The following is a 6001-nucleotide window of genomic DNA, read 5'->3' as shown; positions in this document are numbered from 1 at the left end:
TAATTAACTTATACTGTATTATTAAACGATTTTGATTATTAGTTAATTGTATACTGTATTAATTATCGTATTTACTAATTATTAACTGTATCTTGTATTTTCAATGGCTTTATTATCACATAACTGTATTTACCTGTATTCTGTATACTTTTTCAATCACTAATTAACTGTATACTTAAATTAATAATTGTCTTTCATCGTTACTTGACTGTATACTGTAGGGAACTACTTTTTCTCGGAGGTTCTAAGAAAATATTCAATAACATTATAAATTACTTCAATAATATACTGTAGATCATAATTTGACGTTTCAATTAATTGAATGTATAACTAGTAATCGGCTATAGATTAATTGCTTAGAGCTACTAATTAACTTTAAGCCTAATTTCGGTTAAAATTAATGAACGCTTCATTTCAACTCTGTGTCTTGGGACGATTCGTATCCTTGATGTTAGTCGAATATTGTGAAGGGTGTTCGAACCCTCCTTGTTTTGGGATTCGAATTTTTTAAAGTGTTCGAATCCTTGCCTGGTTTGGATTTGAATCCTTGATGGAATTCAAATCTTTAAATGGTGCTTGAACCCTTGATGTCTTAGGATTAGAATCTCTGAAAGGATATTTCAGTCCTTGAGAACTCAACCTTCGAAAGGAAATTAAGATCCTTGATATACAGTACATCGAAACATTTAATAGGGTTCGAATCTTTTCAGGAGTTGGTCTCATATCACGCTTTATGGTGCAGTAACGCAGTGACAGATGGCATACTATTACCTTATATCTTATGACAGTGTGGTGACAAACCGTTATGAAATGACAGTAGAGTGACAGGAGGTGATAAGGTGTAGTGTCATATATATGTGACATGACAGAAGGGTGACAATATAACGGGCAGTGTTAGTGGTGACGTCTCGTGAACTTGACAAGAGTTATTTTACATATCCTGTATATATTTAAATTATACTCTGCGGGGAAAGTACATAAATGTCTTTATTAATATAATGTTAGTTGCACAAAGACAAGCTGAACTTACTGAAATGTGTACTTGAATTGTACTTTGTGTGCACATTATTAATCATATTACTTCAACTATGTACAGAAGGAAATATGTCTCCACTAGGTACATTAAATTCCTCTATGTAATGTGTACGTTAATAGCCGAATTACGACATATATTACATATCTGAACACATATAGCCATCACTCAGCTGAAATATTGATGTATCTAATGGTCAGATAATCTTATCTTCAGTTGGGGAATTGGGCGTAATGGTTACATAGTGGTTGATAGATTATGTGCACATTAGCTATACCGCAGTTACGTGATTATTTGTAAAGTTTCAACTCTCTCTCTCTCTCTCTCTCTCTCTCTCTCTCTCTCTCTCTCTCTCCTGCACAATAAATTAGCAATTAAAATGACCTTATATGAGGGTAAAGAGAGTTGGCAGGAGCGAGAAGAAGGTAGAAGTGGGGGAAAGGAGGAGGTACTGTATGGGAAGGGGGGAGGGAGAGGATGGGGTAAGAGAGAGGGAGAGAGTAGATAAAAAGAACGGAGAAGAAAGGGGGAAGAATGTAGAGGAAGGGAAAGGAGGAGGATGCGGGAAGAAGGGGAGGAGGGGGAAGATGCGGAGAGATAATAAGTAGAGAGAAGGGAGGGGGAAGGGAGAGAGGGTAGAGAGTGGTCCAACACAACATATTATCGGTGTCAGATAGACGGCAGCTGCATGGTTGGTCGTAAGAGTCTACCTTCCACATATTTTAACTGTGACAGTATCGTAAGTGTGTGTGTGTGAGATGTGTATGTGCACAGGGTGGTGTAATGCATCTAGCGTTGTAGCATTATGTTTGTGTTAAGGTGCAAGCACTGCTTGCTCCTTCTCGCTTTCAGCTACCGCTGCTGGCTAGCCCTCGTGGTGAACAGGGAAGCAACTTGCATAAGTGTTCCCCTGCCAGTACCATCACGATTCCTGCTGTGCCTCCTTATGGCAACACACGGTAACTGGGTGCTTCGTGGGCCCAGTCGAAACCAACAGGGGATCTTGGAGCAGCAGTGAGCCCCAGAGGGACGGAACCTAGGCCCACTACCATGTGGACACGTCCTGGTGCCTACCAACCACTGCCCCGCTGCCTTGCGGATTAAAATTTTAGGTACAAGGCTACAGGCGTAAACCCCGAACGAAAAATCTGCGGTGGAGCCCCGTATCAGGCAGACATGCTTACAGAGCTCCAACAAGACCCCAATGGTGGTATAGGCGGAAGAGGTGACCAACATGGTTACCCAACGACTACACAGGTGGATGAAGGCAATGCATGATAGACAGGCTATTAGGGTGAAAGCCAACAAACTGGGTTATCGGCAGTCCATTGCAACTCTCCCTTTCCCCAATCGTTGCAACACTTGCACCACTGGATCAGGAAAAGGGAGAGCCAAGAAGTGTGGTTGCAGCCTGCAATCCTGCCTCACTAAGTAAAGCAACTCACACGCAGCCATCATCCAGCTTATCATACCTCTCATCATCATCTAAACCCCGATACCCCCAAAAGTCCTTTGACGACGGACGGGTGGCGACGGGGACAGGCAGAGATGACTGCCGCGAGTCTCGAGTCACAACTCTGCACATGGGCGGCATAGATAAGATGGTCATTTATGCACTGGGATCTAGGCAGCAGTGCAATCCGGTCCTGTCTGTGCGACAGAGCAGCTCTTTAGAGAAGCCACTCTGCTTACCCCACATGGGGAGGGTGCAAGAAAAGGTGCCCTAAACATAGCCTGCCTAAAGAATCAGCCTGACTGAGCAACCGCACCCAGGGAGGCCATCCTTATGCGGTCGAAAACACAATCATAATCACAGAAAAAACAAATCAAAAAACTATACAACCACTTACGGTCGCTGCATGGAATGTCAGAACCCTTCTGGATACTGGCACAAATGAGCGTCCTGCAAGAAGAAATGCCCTTTGGCAAAAGAGCTGGCTAGGTATAACATCAACATGACAGCCATTAGTGAGTCCTCAAGGCACTGGAAAACTTTCACCAACGTAGTCTACGTTCTATCCTCCCATTTCGCTGGGAAGACAAAAAAAGAAATGCCAGTATTTTCGCTGACACCAACTGAAGGTGCATCGAGGCTACAATCATCTATGAACAACTACGCTGGACTGGTCATGTTACCCGCATGAACGACAGTAGATTGCCAAAGCAGCCCCTATACAGTCACCTAACGAATAGTAAACGTGACGATGGCGGGCAATTGAAAAGGTATGAGGATTGTCTTAAGACAAACCTAAAAAAGTGCCAAATCGACCCCTTCACCTGGGAGACGATTACTCCACACCGTAACGCTTGGAGGAGCACCACACTAGAAGGTGTCAATACTTTCGAGTTAGCCCGACTGTATACCAAGGTAGACAAGCGCCAACGCCGGAAAGACGCTGCAGCCGTCACTCCCACACTAGATGCAGCCCTCCACATGTGAGCATCTGTGAACGACTCTGCCTCGTGGGCCCAGGCGCTCATCACATATTTTGGATGCCATTATGCCGGCTGCAAATATAAATTATGTGGCAGCATGCGGCCGGAAATATGAGAGTTGTGGACCCCTGGTGGAAGCCTATGAGTGATGGTAGGCCTATGTATCAAGGTATACCTTTGTGTCAAGATAGGCCTATGTTAATTGTCAGTTTGTCAGGCCTTGAGAGCAGCAGGTGTCATCAGTGGCATAAGGAAAATAGTGTCAGATCACACAATATAATCTTACCTTTGATTGTTTCAGCCGGTAGTAGGATAGGTTTATGGGTCTTCAGTATAGGTCCACACACACGCCCCCACACAGGCCACACACGTCCCTTTTACAGGCCACACATGCCCCTTATACAAGCCACAAACGCCCCAGTTCAGGCCACAGACGCCCACTGTACACCATCACACACGCCTAGGAGCCAGCAGGGGTAACACGTTGCCAGTTGTGATTTAGAACCAGTTGTGTGCGAGAGGACCTGGATAAAGCTTCACCTCGCATCTTATCACACTGGTCCTTATCTGTGATATTTCATAAGCTAATATATAGATATATAGATGCTGATAACCACAAGGAAAGAAGAAAACACGAAGTTCCCAAGCGCTTTCGTGTAATTCACATCTTCAGGGGTGAGTACAGACTAGAGAGAGTAATACAAATCAAGGTGTATATATACAGAGGAGGGTGAGACCAGGTCCACAATGGTCAGGTATTAGGTAATGACCCAACTAATCTTTAAATAGCACACAACGGTTGTGTGCTATTTAAGGTAGAGTGAATCTGGACACCTACAGTGATTTACTATATATATATATATATATATATATATATATATATATATATATATATATATATATATATATATATATATATATATATATATATATATATATATTTCATTAGCCCAATAAAGCACGCTGACTTCTACATACAATCAACACCTCAACCTGCCAGGATTCGAACCCACGGCCCACGAGCCCATGACTGTGACCAGGGAACGCTACCTCTGGACCAACAGGATACTAAAAGCAGTCCTAGACTTTGTTACATTTCACACAAAGCCTGTTCAACGAGCTTATGGCACCGTGAACCTTTAATGGGGACTAACCGTATCACGTAGGTGGTCAGAGTAACGTTTTACCAAATCCGGCTTCGAAACACGAGGATCCATATATCCCCTGTCACAGTCATGGGCTCGTGGGCCGTGGGTTTGAATCCTGGCGGGTTGAGGCGTTGATTGTATGTAGAAGTCCGTGTGCTTTATTGGGCTAATGAAATATATATGGATCCTCGTGTTTCGAAGCCAGATTTGGTAAAACGCTACTCTGACCACCTACGTCGGTTCGGGTCGGGTCGGGTTGGGTCGGGTTGGGTGTATTGGATCTGGTTGATTGGAGTTTCTTTTTTCTTTTTTTTGAGATCCCCACATGACACTTGCTATCCATGCCAAGTTTGGTCCAGATCGGTAAAGTAGTTTCCGAGATTCTCGTGCAGACAGACAGACAGACAGACTTCTTTGTTTTTTACATATATACAGTATATAGATACAGTATGGCGGATTCTCTTATTTTTTCCCCAATTAATCAAACTGATTATTTACGGGTCGAATTAATTTTTTCCCGAAATTACATGATTATGTTTTTATATGAATATGTGTCAATACGGCAAATAAACAAGTGTCTTTCCAGTCCATTTAACTTCAGACGCAAAAAAACAAGAACACAATAGAATTACCACACTGAGTTTTATACGCGTTTTATACATGTTATATACACGCCATATACACGTTTTTTTTTGCCAGCTATTAACCTCCGCGAACAAGTGATGCCAATTTGAAAATACACAATAGCGGGTCCACATTGTCTCACTGTAGTGCATTAAGGTAAACCACATTTTTGGTTTTGCCATTAGCAGCAAGTATGTACAGATTTTTGCCAGTTCCCACTCTGGAGCATCCAACATAGAACTGTCCATGAGAGAAGCAAGGAAACACCAGGTTTAGGCCAACCATCTTTAGGGACTGTCCCTGGCTTTTGTAAATGGTCATGGCAAAGCTCACTTTAACCGGGAATTGAAGTCGCTTGAACTCAAATGGCAGGTCAGTGGTGATGAGAGGTATCCTTGGTATAAACACGTCCTCTCCTTTCGCTTTTCCTGTCAGTATTGTAGCTTCCAGTACATGTGGCATCATGTTCTTCACCACCAGTCTTGTGCCATTGCAGAGCCTTGGTGGTTCAAGATTTCTTAAGAGCATTATAGGAGTTCCAATCCTGAGAGTGAGGTGGTGAGAAGGCATTCCAGCGGGCTCCAAAGAATTAGGGAATTCTGCAGGGTACTGGACTGCTAGGTCCTGGTCGATTACTGTATCAACAGACTTGAATGAGGTCTCACTGCCTGGAAGCTGTCTGAATAGAGTCATGTTGATTTCAGCCACTGCTTCATTCTTTGGTGCCAGAATTGCGTGTTCACGCAGCCACTTGTGATCT

The 6001-nt window shown here is 43.2% G+C and overlaps 1 protein-coding gene across 1 annotated transcript in view; it reads right to left on the bottom strand.

The window, feature by feature from the left end:
- LOC121862402 overlaps window positions 1-3965 on the bottom strand; it is a 35472-nt gene extending 31507 nt beyond the window's left edge. The window contains exon 1 of the mRNA XM_042360666.1: window positions 3756-3965. The gene's annotated coding sequence lies outside the window, so the exon portion shown is untranslated. The remainder of the gene's footprint in view (window positions 1-3755) is intronic.
- Between the last annotated feature and the right edge of the window lie 2036 nt (window positions 3966-6001).

The sequence above is a fragment of the Homarus americanus genome, unplaced genomic scaffold (genome assembly GCF_018991925.1).
Source record: "Homarus americanus isolate GMGI-L3 unplaced genomic scaffold, GMGI_Hamer_2.0 scaffold31037, whole genome shotgun sequence".
Classification (NCBI taxonomy): domain Eukaryota; kingdom Metazoa; phylum Arthropoda; class Malacostraca; order Decapoda; family Nephropidae; genus Homarus; species Homarus americanus.
The sequence above is the reverse complement of the archived record's forward strand: the minus strand, read 5'-3'. Positions and strand labels throughout refer to the sequence as shown.